The following is a 16483-nucleotide window of genomic DNA, read 5'->3' on the forward strand; positions in this document are numbered from 1 at the left end:
GCCTATAATTTATTTAGCATGGATGATATTGGAAACTCTTAGTCGTTCTCATTGATAGGAAAAGCATGCCACCGTAAAAAAATTATCTCTAAGATTTTCACGCTGAGCTCTAGCACCTCTACAAATCCCTACTTCCTTCTACGAAGGGCCTATCTATTTACTTTATGCAATTTTCATTATGAATTTGAGTCTACATCTTCTCCTATAAAGGACAAACTAAGGAACATCATTGTCATACTTGAGCATTGGATGTAACTAATATTTGAGTGTGTTGCATGAATGGATCAATGATAGATCAGGATGGGCAAGGGATAACGTTCTTTAGCATTGATATTTTGAAAGACTTGTGTTGATATTCTTGAGTATTGAGATTTTCATGTTAAATTATAAACTATTGCTTTGCATCTTCTATAATTCCATATGTCCATGCTTAAAGAAAAATAATATGATGAACATGTGAGGCACATTCCACATAAAAAAATCTGTTTTTATCATTTACCTACTCGAGGACGAGCAGGAATTAACCTTGGGGATGCTGATATGTCTCCAATGTATCTGTAATTTTTGATTGTTCCACGCTGTTATATTATCATTCTTGGATGTTTTATGATCATTTTATAGCAATTTATATCTTCGTTTTGGGACTAACCTATTGACATAGTGCCTACTGCTAGTTGTTGCTTTTTGCTATATTTTCCTTCAGGGAAAATACATATCAGATGAGGTCCAATTATCATGAAACTTTACACAAATTTTTTTGATTAGAAGGAAACTTGGGAGCCAAGAATCGGAAGGAGACGTTTCCCAGGGGAATCCCAGGGTAGGCGACCTGGTGTCTAGTGGGGCCCTCGGGCACCTCCTCCACCGCATGTGAGCTCTATAAATACCCCAATATTCAGAAAACCCTAGAGAAGTCGACGAAAAATCATTTCAACCACCATAAGTTCCCGAGCCATGAAATCCAATCTAGAGCCATTTCCAGAGAGGAACACGATCATGGAGGGGTTCACCATCCTCATTGGTGCTCCTCTGATGATGCGTGAGTAGTTCATATCGGCCTACGGGTCCTTAGGCATTAGCTGGATGGCTTTCTCTCTTGTTTTGTTTCTCAATACAATGGTCTCTTGGAGATCCATATGATGTAACTCTTTCTTTTGCGGTGTGTTTGTTGGGATCCGATGAATTGTGAGCTTATGATCAGATCTATGAAAACATATTCATGCTTGATTATTATAGCCTCATATTTCTTCTCCGATATTTGGTTTTTGCCTGGCCAACTTGATCTTTTATCTTGCAATGGGAAGAGGTACTTTGTGATGGGTTCGATCTTGCGGTGCTCAATCTCACTGACAAAAAGAGACATGACAAGCATGTATCATTGCTATTAAGGATAAAAGCATGCTATCAAGGATAAAACGATGAGGTCTATTCCTAAACGAATAGATCTTGTCTACATCATGTCATCATTCTTAAGGCATTACTCTATTTCTCCATGAACTCTAAACCCTAGATTCATGCCGGATAGCGGTCAATATGTGGAGTAATAGAAGTATATGCACGCAGAAGATGGTCTACTTATCTTGGACGTGATGCCTATATACATGATCATTGTCTTGAATATCGTCATAATTATTTTCTCTTCTATCAATTTCCCAATAGTGTTTTGTCTACCCACCGTTTGCTATTTCTCGAGAGAAGCCATTAGTGAAACCTATGCCCCCAGCTCTACTTCGCATCATATATTTGCAATCTCTATTTTGCTATTTGTGTTTCTACTTTTTTTTCTTATGTTTTCAGATCTATATTATCAAAAAACCCAAAAATACCTTGTTGTGTTATATTTCCTATCACTCTTATTTGGATCTACCAATCTATACTTAATTACTTTGCCCAAGAGGGATTGGCAACCCCTCGAGACGTTGGGTTGTGAGAATTTGCTATTTGTGTGCAGGTGTTGCTTACATAGTCTTGTGGATCTTCCTACTTGATTGATAGTTTGGTTTCTTAACTAAGGGAAATACTTGACGTCGCTGTGCTACATTACCCTTTAAGCTTGGAAGCAAACCAACGCACCAGCGAGATTAAGCAGATGCCGAGTATATGGATATTTTCGAGGCATGCAAAGCAGCTATCTGATTGATAGGTTTATACACGGAGCTTCGTAGAGACTCATCTTGCCCTATCATATTTTGTGACAGTCAAAGTGCTATATATCTTACAATATCACAAACCGGACCACTCACTTGAAGGCTCGTGGTTCCGAGAGGTCATAATGCATCTTTGATGACGAACCGGCGATAGCTTCCTCTTGTGGCCTTCAAAATTTTCTATAGTTAACCTGCACTAATACAACTGTCAAGTCAAAACCTAGAAAATTGCAGGGGTCTTTTAAACTTTTGAAGACATTTAAGTATTTTTCTAGCCATTCAATGTCAATAATTCAAATTGAACTAGATGTGCATGCAACATCTAACCATAACGGTTTGAAAAATCAAATTTGTGTACTTGTGTGCGAGTTAAATCCATGAGCAGTAAATTAGAAGGATTTTCAAACATATTGGTGTCATGGCTTGGACACATCAAGTGCCATGGCATTTAAATTCCAAAAAATTCAAAAATGATCACAACACATGAAACCTTGATTGACGTAATGGCATGCCACCAAGATGTTGTGGTAAAAAATTAGCATGTTTCAAAAAAGTTTGGACACACACCCCTCACAAATTGGAGCAACTCACTAGAAGGCTTGTGGTTTGGAGAGGGCATAATGCATGTTTGATGATGAACCGACGATAGCTTCCTCTTATGGCCTTCAAAATTTTCCTACAATTAACATGCACTAATACAAGTGTCATGTCAATAATTGGAAAATTTCAGGGGTCATTTGACCTTTTTAAGACATTTAAGTGATTTATAGCCATTTAATAAAAGTAACAGAAATTTTAACTACATGTACATGCAAGAGCTAACCATAATGGTTTGAAAATTCATATTTATGTAATTGTGTGCGAGTTAATTGCATGTGCAATAAATTGGAAGGATTTTCAAACATATTGGTGTCACTGCATGGACACATCTAGTGCCATGGCATTTAAATTCCAAATAAAATAAAAAATGATCAGAACTAAATGAAACCTTGCTTGACATAATGGCATGCCACCAAGACGTTGTGGTAAATAAATTGGCATGTTTGGCAAAAGTTTGGACATACACCCCACACAATCCGGAGCAACTCACCAGAAGGCTCGTGGCTCCGAGAGGGAACAATGTATGTTTGATGACAAACCGAGGATAGCTTGCTCTTATGGCTTTCAAAATGTTTCTATAGTTAACATGCACAAATACAACTGTCATGTTGAAATTTGGAATATTTCAAGAGTCATTTGAACCTTTTAAGCCATTTAATGACCGTAATTCAAATTTGAACTGCATGAAAATGCAACAGTTAACCATATTAGTTCGAAAAGTCATATATGTGTACTTGTTGAGTGTGACTTAATTCCACATGCAGTAAATTGGAAGGAATTTTCAAACATATTGGTTTGATGGCTTGGACACATGCATGGAGTGCCATGGTAACACAAAATAAGAATTTGTGCCTTATATGAGGAAAGAAAATTTAAATATGTGGCAAGACAACCGGGCCCCGGCCACACGATTGCCACTCTATTTGGCGCCTCGAGGTTTTGAATGTGAGTGGCATGGGATATCAATCAGACGAGGTTGTGTATTGGAAATCGTGAGCTATTAATTAAGTTTGCACAAAACTTTTGCTAGTGGAATCGTGTGCCATTCAAACTACAATACTCATAAATTTTGGTGACAGGTGTGCATACTTTTCTCGGCGATCTAGATTCCAGCCACTAGTAAATAATACCTTGCTCACGTCATCACACCTGCATTCTCATCTACATCCTCCCCTTGCTCGCCCTCTCTCTCTTCTCAAATCTCTGCCATGGTGCCACCGATCTAGCCACACACCGACAAGGAAGCATCGCCCCCCAAGTATGTTCAGTCGAAGAGCAGCGACGAGGAGGACCCCTACGAGCCGCCAGACGAGGTTACGCCGGACCCCCAACTTTGGAGTGGTCTTGGGTCTAGTATGCTATTTGTTTGTGGAAGTTGCTAACGTCGGTTGAGAAATCCAGGCAAGTGTTGTTTGACAAGGAAATGGCGAGGGAGAAATCCAGGAACCAGGCGGCCTATGAAGCCCGTGAGGACGCCTGGAAAAATAAGGTGGTGAATATTTTGGGGCGGGCACATTGTTGTGTGGAGGAGGTGTAATCAGACGGGTACTTCGCAAGGGAGGTCCAAGGCGCTAGGTGCCTCATCACTGGATGGAGGTGGGCCGATAAGCTCTAGCGTCCCACCGACGAGGAGATCCTATGGGTGCCTAACTAAATGGCAAGATTGTTCACGCTCGTCCGCTAGCAAGAGTTAGATTGGTACGTCAAGCGCTACGAGGCACAGGAGGCGGATTACTGATTACCCGCTGGGAAGACGCCGCGCACCATGGAGCTGCATGCGAGGGGCTTCCAGAATACTGCCCCCATGAGGGAATACTAGTTTTAGTATTGTTCGTTTTCAATTTTATGCATTATACATAGTAGTTCAGTATCATCACGTATATATTCTTTGATGAACTAATGAACAATTAATATATTATGAATTCCATTTTTCTATTTGTTTTCGTATACTAATTTGTATCTAGTTGTTATCGTCCACATATACAGAATGGAAAACATATATACACACACATCGAAACAGAACATATAAGAACGAAAAATAGAGTACACACATTGAACAAAGCAATATTATTGTTGTTGTGAATACATAGCGATCCCCGTTGAAACAACTCAACAAAATAATACGCATCAATGACTAGCATCCCTTGCCTATGGTAGCTCTTGGCTTTGCGTGAACTCGTGCAGGAGTTTCTCCAAGCGGTCGACATGCTCGCGGTACATCTAGAGCGTGATCCGGAGGTCCAACTTGGCTATTTCATCGGAGATCACCACCTCGAGGATGTGACGGCCATGTTCCTCTATAGTGCCATGTGGAAACTTGGGCCAAGGAGGCAGTCGAGCCTAGCGACCAACGCATTGGCATCGAACGGGCCACGGGCAAGGCTAATGGCGCGACCGATAAGAATGGCGCGGCTGGCGTCCGGTGCAAGTACGACACGATGGGCATCCGGTGCAAGTACGGTGCAGCTAGGCTTTGGTGCAAGTACGTCACAGGCAGCCTTTGCCCACTCCTGGCGAGGAATGGGGGTACTGACGGGGCGTGTACCCAGCTATGACGCCTTGTCGACAACACGCAAGCGCCGATGGATCCGCTCTTACTGTGCGGCATGCCATGCCTCTTGCTCTGTGGTGCTCCAACGGTCTCGTTGTGTGGTGAGAAGCAGCCTATCAGTGCTGACATGCCTATCTTGATCCGCGGCGCTGAAGCGTCGTGCGTGAAGGATTAGCTCAAACCTGGCGATGACGCGCAGCACGGCGTCGTCCATCGCGTTGTCCGGGAGTACCTCAGCATCGACGAGCTGTGGCGCCTTCTCATTTTCCTCGCCGAGGAGGTTGATGGCAGAGGCGGCGCTTCGGTGGGTTGGCATGAAAAGGTGGATTTGCTACAGGCAATGCTTGTTGCCTCGGTGCGTCACGCACAGCCTAGGTTTATGCACAATATCGCTCGGTGGTGGCGGGAAATCGGTGATGAAATGGCGGGAAACGATGAGGTTTTCATAAAACGCCATGAATTAATGGAAACTTAGCATAGAAGGAACATTGAGCCAGCACGAAGCGTGTGGGCACATTGCTCGCCCAACTCTATGATCCATATACTTGTGTGCCCAACAAAGCACACTATTCATAGTAAAGAATATTGTTCTCTTTATCCTAGTAGAGCATTGACGGCAAGCGTCTCAATAAGAAGTAGATGATGATCACATGATCATTTATCCTAGTTGATTATGCATGCAATAGTTTATTTTGGTGTGTCGAAATGTCATGTGTGTACTAGGCACCTATGTACTTGGATGTTTAATTTGGTTGTGCAATCATTTCCTTATTAGTCTTGTTAGTTGAACCATTTTTATTCTCTTGGCTCAACGCAAATAGTTTATCCGAGTGAACTATATGTCGTATATCGCACACACCTTTGATCTGGTTGACTGTTTCTGTTGTGTTGCCAAATCACAAACAGTTCATAAGAGTTAACTGTATGCCGTATATTGCACACACCTTCGTCTGGTGGCCTGTTTGAGTTGTTTTGCCTCATCGCAAACAGTTCATTGGAATGAACCGTATGCCACGCATCGGACACGCAACTGTAATCTGAATCGTGTTTGATGTCTCCGCCATCACAAACATTTTGCATCTTTTTTAGGTATTTTACATTACTGTTTGCGATTCATGCATTGCACAGAGTTTCATCGAAGGGTCTCTAATTGTAGTGTCGCGTTAGCAGCAACCTGCACTAGTGAGTAGGGATTGATATGAAATGGATGACCTAGAGCTAAGTGTATGAAAGCTCAACTAAAGCTAAGTGGGTGTGCATCCAACAAGCTTGCTCATGAAGACCTTGTGCATTTGAGGAAGCCCGTCATCAGAATACACAACCCAAGTTCTATAGTGACAAATTCCCACTAGCATATAGAAGTGACAAAACAAGAGACTCTCTATATGAAAAACATGGTGCTGCTTTGTAGCACAAGTGTGGAAAAAGAGGTAGTAGAATTGTCCCTTCTCTCTTTTCTCTCATTTTTTATTTTATTTTTATTTCTATTTTCTCTTTTTTTATTTTTTACTTTTTACTTTTCCTTTTTCTCATTTTTTGTTATCTTCTTTTTACTTTATTTTTCGTCTAGAGACTCATCCCGACTTGTGGGGGTACCGCTATCTCCATCATCCTTTACTCACTGAGACAGTGCCCTAATAATGATGATCATCACACTTTTATTTACTTACAACTCTTTATGAAAAACTAATAAAAAATATGACTATATATGAATGCCTCTGGCAGTGTACGAGGGTGTGCAATGATCTAGCATAACATGTATAGCAATGATGTACAATGGCCTTGCCACAAATACTATGTCAGCTACATGATCATGCAAAGCAAAATGCCAATGAGTGTACTAGTCATATGTTGTAACGGTGGAAGTTGCATGGAAATATATCTTGGAATGGCTATGGAAATGTCATGATAGGTAGGTATGGTGGCTATTTTGAGGAAGATATAAGGTGGCTTATGTGCAACAGAGCGTATCATGTCACGGGGTTCGAATGCATCGGCTAATGTTGCACCGATCCTCGAGGTAAGAATGGCCAATGTACGGTACATAAGAAGCTAGAAAATATGAATTGGTGAGAGTATGTACATGCATGAATTCACATTAGTCATAAAGAACTCAGATACTTATTGCAAGGTTTTATTATCTCTCTTGAAGCAAAGTACTACTCACATGCCCCTAGAGAGGAGGTTGGGAGGACTTAACCATCGCGCGCCACCGACCTAAAAAACACTAGGATTTGAACGAGGAATAAGAATGCTCACACATCATCACCATGTAATAACCAATATATAGATGAACAACAAATTAACGATCATTGTTTTTACTAATGAACAACCATGCACTCACACCCTTTCTCATTACCACATCAATATCATTAACTCGCAATTTCTCTTTTATGTGTTACATGATGCTTTTGATTCCGCACTCCTTGAATACCTATTATTTTTGGACTAGTCTTATGAACCATGAAAACTATTTTCACTATTTATTAACTCTCAAACAAATTTAAGTGAATAACGAGAGTAAAATTATGTCTATAAAATCTATATGCCACGTTGCTGTAAAAGATATAAATGAAGTACTAGAGCAACATATTAGCTCAAAAGATATACATGAAGCCCAAAGAGTATTCTAAAAAAATATGGTGAACATGTGTCTCTCTTAGTGGGTGTTTCCATAAAACAATGATTGTGTCAAACTAAAATAAAAACAAACAAAAGCAAACAAAGCTCCAAGCATAACTCAGATCATGTGATGAATAAAAATATAGCTCCAAGTGACATACCGAGGGATTGAGACGAAAGAGGGGATGTGTTTCAGGGCATCCCCAATCTTAGACACTTGAGAATTCCTATAATTTGACTTGCGGTGCCTAGGGAATCCCCAAGCATAGGCTCTTGCCACTCCTTATTCCTTCATCCATCATGATAACACACGAAACTTGAAAACGTCAGCACATAAAACTCATGAGATCCATTAGTAGGATATGGAAACCATAAACATTAGGTATTTTTATAAATTTATTCATGTATTACTATTGCAAAAGGTACCTATTCTAACTTCTCTATGGCTTATATCCCCGATATAATCCGTAGCATCAACAAAACAAGCAAAAATAGAATATATCTAAAACGAAACAGTCTGCAGTGATTAGCAAAGCCACCATACTTATGTAACTCCAAAATTTCTGATAAATTGGTAAAACCTAGGAATTTTTTATATAAATGCGGTGTAAAAAAATTAGATCAGAAATGCATTCTAGTAAAATCAGAGAAATTCCCTGCTAATGAAAAAGTTTCTGTTATTGGACTTTATCAATTCTACTTTTCATTCAAGTCATTCCAAAGGATTTACTTGGCACAAACATAATCATTATAGTAGCATTAATAATGTTATAGCACACAAACATAAAGTATAACAAGAAAAATAAGATAACTATTGGGTTTCCTCCCAACAAGCGCTATTGTTGTACTCCCCTAGCTAGGCCTAATGCATATGATCAAGTGACATCATCTACCTTAGCCACTTTGCTGGGACACTTATCGGGTCCTGGAGGCTCCTTTGTTTTATTCATAACCTTTGAAAGTGAAGTCACCAATTTCTCAAATGACTCAAGTTTTTTAATGGAGGTGGTAAGGAATGAGTTCATACGATGAAGGCTAGGGCCTAAGGTTTTAACAGGTTCATTAACCTTTTCTATTGCACTAATATTTTTCTACAAATCTCCCAACTTTTATAATATTTGCACCCCCTCATGTGTGAAATAATATATTTGAGGTAAAAAAGAAGTTCCTACCATTCTTTCTACTATTTCATAAGCAGCATTGGGATAAAATTTAATAAAAATTCCTTTTGCACCAAAGTCAAGAACTTGTCTATTGGACATTCCTAGTCCCATATAAAAGTTACGAAGGAAGATATTCATAAATTTTTTATAGTAGCAGCATGATGAGACTCAATTATATGATACCAAGCATCCTTCATGCTCTCACCCTGTTTTTATTTATAATATAATTCTTCGAAATCATGTGAAACATTAACTAGTGGTGCAAACATCATAACAAGCAAGAAGGCAGGTGAACTAGCAAAGGTATTTTTCTATAACATACAAAATATAACAGCAAATAATAATTACAACAAGTGAATGATAATTTGTGTGAACTTACTTGATAGTAACTTGATGATACTCCCCGACAACGGAGCCAGAAAACCTTCCTAAAACTTGTGATATGTGCTGGGTTTTTCCCCCAAGAGGAAGGCATGATGCAACACAGTATAGATAAGTATTTACCTTTATGAGAACCAAGGTTTGTCGAACCAATAGAAGGATCACACAACTCCCGTCATCAACGCCTACACACAAAAGAGCAAACACGTGCACCCAACATGGGAAAGAGGGTTGTTAATTGATACATATCCAATGTCTCTATAACTTTTGATTCTTCCATGATGTTATATTATCATTCTTGGATGTATTACAATCATTTTATAGCAACTTTATAACATTTTTTGGGACTACCCTATAGACATAGTTCCTAGTGCCAGTTGTTATTTTTTGCTTGTTTTTTACTTCGCAGAAAATCAATATCAAACGGAGTCCAAATGCCATGAACCATTTTTGAGACTTTTTTCTGCCAAGAATACATCCACGGGACTAAGGAAGCAAACCAGAGGAGGCCTAGGCTGGCCTCTAGGCACCAGGGTGCACCAACCCCCCTGGGCACGCCCTCACACCTAGTGGACCCCTTGTGGCCCATCTTGGCATGATACCAACGCCAAAAAATCCTATATATAAAGAAACCTCCAGAAATAACCCTAGATGAGAAGTTCCGCCACCGCAAGCCTTTGTAGGCACGAAAAAACAATCGGGAGCCCATTCGGGCACTCTATTGGATGGGGGATCATCACCGGAGGCCATCTTCATCATTCCTATGGCCACCATGACGAGGAGGGATTAGTCCACCCTCGGGGCTGAGGGTTTGTACTAGTATCTATGTGTTTAATCTCTCTCTCTCTCTTGTCTTCTTCAGATGGCACGATCTTGATGTATAGCGGGCTTTGTTAATATAGTTGGATCATATGGTGTTTCTCCCTCTCTATCTTGTTGTGATGAATTGAGTTTTCCCTTTGAGTTTTTGTTCTGTAGGATTGAATACTTTTGTAGATTTGATAGCGCTTGATTTATGTCTTGCTATGAACTCCCGTGGTGACAATGGGGTATCATATTGATTCACTTGATATATGTTTTGGCACTCAACCCGTGAGTTCTCGAGGTTACATTGGGGTAATCTATGCATAGGGGTTGATGCATGTTCTCGTCTTTGTTTCCCTGTAGAAATCTTGGGCAACTCTTTGAGGTTCTTTGTGATGGATTGAGTATTATTGATCTGAAATTGTTATGGTGTTATTTTAGTACGAACTCTTGGATAGATCAATTGGAAAGAATAACTTGTTATTTTAGTACAAACTCTTGGAAAGATTGATCGGAAATAATAACTTTGAGGTGGTTTGGTACCCTACATACAATTTGTTCTTAATGTTCTCCACTAGATAGGAACTTTGTAGTGATTCTATATCGCACGTTCAGGGATTGATATGTGATCCAATTATATTAGAATTTTTGTGAGATTTCACAAGCGAAAGTACGAACCCTAGGTCTCATTTTGAAGCATAGCAATACCATTTGTGCTGCTTTTGTGAATTGCTACCTTTCTGTTTTTTATTAGTTCAGATTATAAAAATATATATCTACCATCCATATTACACTTGTATCACCATCTCTTTGCCGAACTAGTGCACCTATACAATTTACCATCGTAGTGGGTGTGTTGGGGACACAAGAGACTCTTTGTTTTTTGGTTGCAGGGTTATTTGAGAGAGACCATCTTCATCCTATGCCTCCCATGGATTGATAAATATTAGGTCATCCACTGTAGGGAAATTTTCTATTGTCCTACAAAGCTATACGCTTGGAGGCCCAACACGAGTCTAAAAGAACATGTTGTGTAGTAGACATCAAGCTTTTTTCTGGCGCCGTTGTCGGGGAGGTGAGTGCTTGAAGGTATATCTTTAGATCTTGCAATTAAATATTTTAGTTTCTTGTTTTTCACAAGTTTGATTTGTAAAAATAAAATTACAAAAAAATAGAATTGAGGTGGTCTCATATTGTTCATCTTTATAATGTCTTTCGTGAAAATGATGGTTTTGAAAATTGTGCTCAATTGCTAGAGGAAGAATATATTAAAATGCTTAATTTGACATCCTTATTTCGATGATTATATTGATGAAAGTGGGTTTGGTAGAATGTAAATTCTAGGTACTGATAATCCCACTATTTTGGAGGGTGTTTAATCTTTTAATATTGGTAAAAGTGGATTTGGAGAGGTCATGACGTTATTTAGTAATGATTCCACTATTTCGGAAGAGGTTCAATTGATTATGATGAGAACAAAGTTACTACCTATGATGATTATTGTGATGACATTTATGCTATAAAGAATAAGGATAGCCATGAAACTTGTCATCAGGATTTGGATTTTCGCATGGATTATATCAACCAGGTATGTCATGGTAGTTATTTCGTTGAGTTTGTTCCCACTACTATGAATGAGAAGAATTTTGGTTGTGTGGATAGTAATAAAAATTCTATGCCTGTGCATCATGAAAACAATGCTTTATGTGATAGTTATATTGTTGAGTTTCTTCATGATGCTACTGAAAATTATTATGAGGCAGGAACATATGCTTGTAGGAATTGCAAAAATATCAAGTTTCCTCTCTATGTGTTCATAGTTTTGAAGTTATGCTTGTTTTGCCTTCCTATGCTTGTTGATTCTTGCTCCTAGAAATTGTTTGCTCACAAAATCCCTATACATAGGAAGTATGTTAGGCATAAATGTGCTTTCCATGTGATTCATGATGCTCTCTTTGTGTTTCACTTCCTTAGTTTTATGTGAGCATCATTGAAATCATCATGCCTAGCTAAAAAGCAATTAAAGAAAAACGCTTGTTGGGAGACAACACAATAAATATCCTTACTGCTTTGAGTGTTCACATTATTAATAAACTTTATTAATCATGTTTTATAGCTTTTATTTCATTAAACTGACAAGTAAAGCCTTTGGGATAGTGTGGATACTTGTTTGTTTGATCCTGTGCAAAAACAAAAACTTTTACGTCCACTCCAGAATTTCTCTGATTTTACTTGAGGGTCAAAAAATTCTGCAATTTTGACACAGTTTGGTATGAAAATGTTGTGTGTTTTCCTACTGTTTCAGAATTTTTAGGGTCCAAGAAGTATGGTATTTGTGCAGATCTTCACACATTGTTCTATTTTTGACTGATACTGTTCTACATGCATAGGTTGCTTGTTTTTGTGTTACCATAGATTAGATTCAGCGATATAAATTATGGGAATGATAGAATAGAGTAGTTATTATGTGATAACAATTAAGAATCTTGTCTTGACAGTACCTAAGTGAATGGTCTATATTTATCATACTAACCCATCTCACCAAGTTCCGTTAAGTTTTCTGTGATTAAAATTTTCAAGTTTTGGATGAGATGCTAATTTGAGGAGAATAAGGAGCAGAAAAAACCTAAGCTTGGAGATTTCCAAGGCACCCCAAGGTAATATCCAAGGAAGACTCAAGCGTCCAAGTTTGGGAATGCCCCGGAAGGCATCCCCTCTTTCGTCTCCAGCATTATCGGTATATCTTACTTGGAGCTATATTTTTATTTGTCACATGGTATGTGTTTTGCTTGGCGTGTCATTATATTTTGTGGAAATCTGTTATATACTCTTTATTTTCTTGTTTTTCAATCAAAATTTCCAAGAATTACCTTTAGAATTCTTGAATTGCATGTGTGATGTGTGCTGTACAAAAACAGAAACCTTTACTAGAAAGAGGAAAGTTTCTGAAAATTTTACACAGTGCTTGCATACAAATGCTTTAGAATTTCCTAAATATTCATAATTTTTTGAGTTACAAAGGTGCACTTTTCGAATTAATACCTACAGATTGTCCTGTTCGGATAGATTGTTGTCATAGTTTTATTATCTACTTATTCTATAGTTTCCGTAGCTTATATTGGTTCATATAAATTGTGGAAATGAATGTATACAATACCTAATGTTTTAAAATTACCATGCAACTTATCTTGTCAGTACATAATGAGTTAATTTATGCTTATGTGCACTAACCTATCTCACGAGTTCTTTTCAAGTATTGTGTGGATGCAATTTTGAGACTTAAGTGAAACATGGATATGAGAGGATTGAACAATAAACAAAATCTCAAGCTTGGGGATTCACAATGCACCCCAAGTAAATATTTCTAGAATTCTCAAGCATCTAAGCTTGGGGAAGCTATGCATCCCAACACTCTTCGTAAACAACTATCGATTAGCCCATGTTGATCCTAAGTTCTTCTTTGTACACATGATATGTGCTATTCTTGGAGTGAATTTTTATTTAGCTGATGTTTGAAACAAAATATCAAATATGAAATTCTTTATTGAGAGAGATTCCTCACACAACTACTTAATTGTTTGACTACTCATTGATCTTCACTTATATCTTTTGAGAGTAGTTTTATTGAATTGCTCTAGTACTTCACTTATATCTTTTTGAGTACGGTGGTGCTGTTATTTTGAAGAAATATGATCTCATGTTTCACTCATATCATTTTGGGAGTTATTATAAACTTTGAAGAAATACTCTCTTTCTTAACTTATATCATTTTGGGAGTTCAAAATTTTAAAGAAACGTGTGTTCTCCTTCTTCAATTATATTTGTTTGAAAGCTTGTTATTAGGAATGGAAATTTCCTTTTAATGAAATTTGTCCCAAAGTGATAGATATCCACGGGAGATCAAATAAAAACTTTCATGAAGATCATTGGATGTTAAACTTGATTCTTTGCAATAGTTTTGCGATATAAAGATAGTGATATGTGTGTTGTGTTGATGAGTAATTATGCTTTAGTAAGAATATTGGTGTTAAGGTTTGTGATTCCCTATGCATGCACACTAAGTCAAAACTTATTCTATGAAGTTACATACTACTTGCGTTGCATTATTCGGTGTTAGTTATGTTTAATGTTTTCTTGTGATGGTTTTCCTTCCTTGGTTGGGCGCTTCTCAATCTATTTGCTAGCCTTCACTTGTACTAAGCGGGAATGTTTCTTGTGCATCAAAATCCTAAACCCAAAGTTGTTCCCAATGAGTCTACAATACGTACCTATATGCGGTATTTTAGTGTCATTCTAAGTAAATTTGTATGTGCCAACTCTAATATTCACAATAAGCTTCTCTTCTGTGTGCCCGTACCGCTCATGAAGAGGCGAGGGGTGGCCGATATCTTACATGTTAAATAGGTTATTCTCAACATGAGTATTTATTCACTTCTCATTACACATGAGTATGGAAGTAATAGGGATGCCCAGTCCCGAAATGCAAAGAAAAAATATTTTATGTTGTCAAATAATAAATTCCTTGGAAAGTGTTTGTATGGACGTTACCCATCGATGTGGATTGCCATGGAGTGTCAAAGAATGGTGGAAAAAGGAATAAACTTCATTTTCAGTTTGGGAACAGCCTATGATTTATTTAGCATGGAAGATATAGGGAATTTTTTGTCGTTTTCGTTGACAGGAAAAGCATGCCGTTTTCGTTGACAGGAAAAGCATGCCACCCAAAATAATTTTATCTCTCAATTTAAGCTTTGAGCTCTCGCACCTCTATAAATCCCTACTTCCCTCTGCGAAGGGCCTATCTATCTACTTTATGCAACTTTTATTTTGAATTTCAGTCTCCATCTTCTCTTAGAAAGCACCAACTAAGGAATACCATTATCATACTTGAGCATTGGATGTAGCTAATGTTTCCGTGTGTTGCATGAAGGGATCAATGATGGAGCATGTTGGGCTAGGGATGTCATTCTTTAGCGTTGATATTTTGGAAGACTTGGTTTCTTGTTGATATGCTTGAGTATTGAAGTTTTCTTGTCAAATTATAGACCATTGCCTAGCGTCATCTACAAGTCCATATGTCCATGCTAAAAAGAAATCAATATGATGAACATGTTAGGCAGCATTCCACATCAAAAATTCTGTTTTTGTCATTTACTTACTCGACGACGGGTAGGAATTAAGCTTGGGATGATGATACGCATCCAACGTATGTATAATTTTTGATTGTTCAATGCTATATATTATCATTATTAGAAGTTTTACAATCATTTTATAGCAACTTTATATCATTTTTTGGGACTAACCTATTGACATATTTTTTGGGACTAACCTATTGGCATATTAACAACGTATGTACAAATAAAAAAGTTTGTGATTTGGGACTAACCTATTAACATAGCGCCCAATACCAGTTGTTGATTTTTGCTTGTTTTTGAACTTCGGCAAAATCAATATCAACCGGATTCCAAATGTCACAAACTTTTTTGGAGATTTGTTTCTTCCCAGAAGACATCTAGAGGACCAAGGAAGCCAACCACACGAGGTCCAGGCTTCCCACTAGGCACCAGGGCGCGCCACCCCCACCCCCACGTGCGCCCTACTACCTAGTGGGCCCCTCGTGGTCCATCTTGGCGTGATTCCAATGCACAAAAATCCTATAAATACAGAAACATCTAGAGATAACCCTAGATGAGAAGTTCCGCCACCGCAAGCTTGTGTAGCCACGAAAAACCAATCTGGTGCCCATTCCGGCACCCTGTCGAAGGGGGAGATCATCACTCGAGGCCATCTTCATCATTCCTATGGCCACCATGATTAGGAGGGAGTAGTCCACCCTCGGGGCTGAGGGTTTGTACTAGTAGCTATGTGTTTAATCTCTCGCTATCTCTCGTGTTCTTGAGATGGCACGATTTTGATGTATCACGGACTTTGTTAATATAGTGGGATCATATGGTATTTCTCCCTCTCTATCTTGTTGTGATAAATTGAGTTTTCCCTTTGAGATTTGGTTTTATTGGATTGAATCCTTTTATGGATTGTAGAGCACTTGATTTATGTCTTGCTATGAATACCTATGGTGACAATGGGGTATCATATTTACTCATTTGATATATGTTTTGACACTCAACTCGGGGATTCCCGAGGTGACATTGGGGTAATCTATGCATAGGGGTTGATGCATGTTCTCGTCTTTGTTTCTCATGTAGAAATCTTGG

This window comes from Hordeum vulgare, chromosome 5H (assembly GCF_904849725.1).
Source record: "Hordeum vulgare subsp. vulgare chromosome 5H, MorexV3_pseudomolecules_assembly, whole genome shotgun sequence".
NCBI classification, from domain to species: Eukaryota; Viridiplantae; Streptophyta; class Magnoliopsida; order Poales; family Poaceae; genus Hordeum; species Hordeum vulgare.